Source organism: Echinops telfairi, unplaced genomic scaffold (genome assembly GCF_000313985.2).
Source record: "Echinops telfairi isolate 266 unplaced genomic scaffold, ASM31398v2 ScPeMD7_23;HRSCAF=83, whole genome shotgun sequence".
NCBI classification, from domain to species: domain Eukaryota; kingdom Metazoa; phylum Chordata; class Mammalia; order Afrosoricida; family Tenrecidae; genus Echinops; species Echinops telfairi.
Genome location: NW_022103920.1, coordinates 19,026,882 through 19,027,750, shown reverse-complemented (window position 1 = coordinate 19,027,750; position 869 = coordinate 19,026,882).

Below are 869 nucleotides of genomic sequence, written 5' to 3'. Positions count from 1 at the left end.
ACAGTATTCACAGGATAATAAAAAAATTCTATTCACTAAATACACCAAACCATACACCCAAATAATTGCCAAATCAGATAAAATTGATACACAAAATTTTTAAAATACAAATAAATGCAGGAAGTGGAAAAAATCTAATTATGGCATCCTTTGAAATAACAGATTGCCTTATCAAAACTATTTTTCAAAATCTCTCTCTAGGTCTGAATGAATCGGTCAATAATCAACAGTTTAGGAGGTAGCATATGGTCAAGAACTGCTGCTACTGGTGGGAAAAGTTGAGCTGCACGGAAAGACATTGTCAAAAAACAGGTTTTAAAATTGACAGATTACCAGTTAAGGTGCTTCAACAGATGCAATGCTGGAAGCACTTTCTCAGAAGCACTTCGTTACCAGGGAGTACTGTTATGTCTATACATCATAATTATTTAGTGAATGATAGCTACCTGGCTAGCTGACTAAAAGAGATCCATATTTGGGCTAATTTCAAGGAAAGGTGACCCAACAGAATACAAAACTTACCAAATGTTATCATTAATATCATATGCTATAAACGTTTTGCTGAAGATAATTCAAAACATAGCTTCAGGGAACTGCCAGACTGTTAAACTGGGTTTATAAGAAGATGGAACAAGTGATGCCATGTCTGAGCTCAGATGACTCTTGGCCTGGATACACACCTCTCCCCATTGACATTGATAACAGGACTGTAATAGAGATGTTACTCACATAGCCAGTTGAAGAATGAAAAACTTTTCTGTGAGACATAAATTTGACTGAGAAGTTATCATTTAAGCCATTTTCAGCCATCTACCTACATGATTTCATTTTATTTTATATCTGTGTGTGTGTGTGTGTGTGTGTGTGTG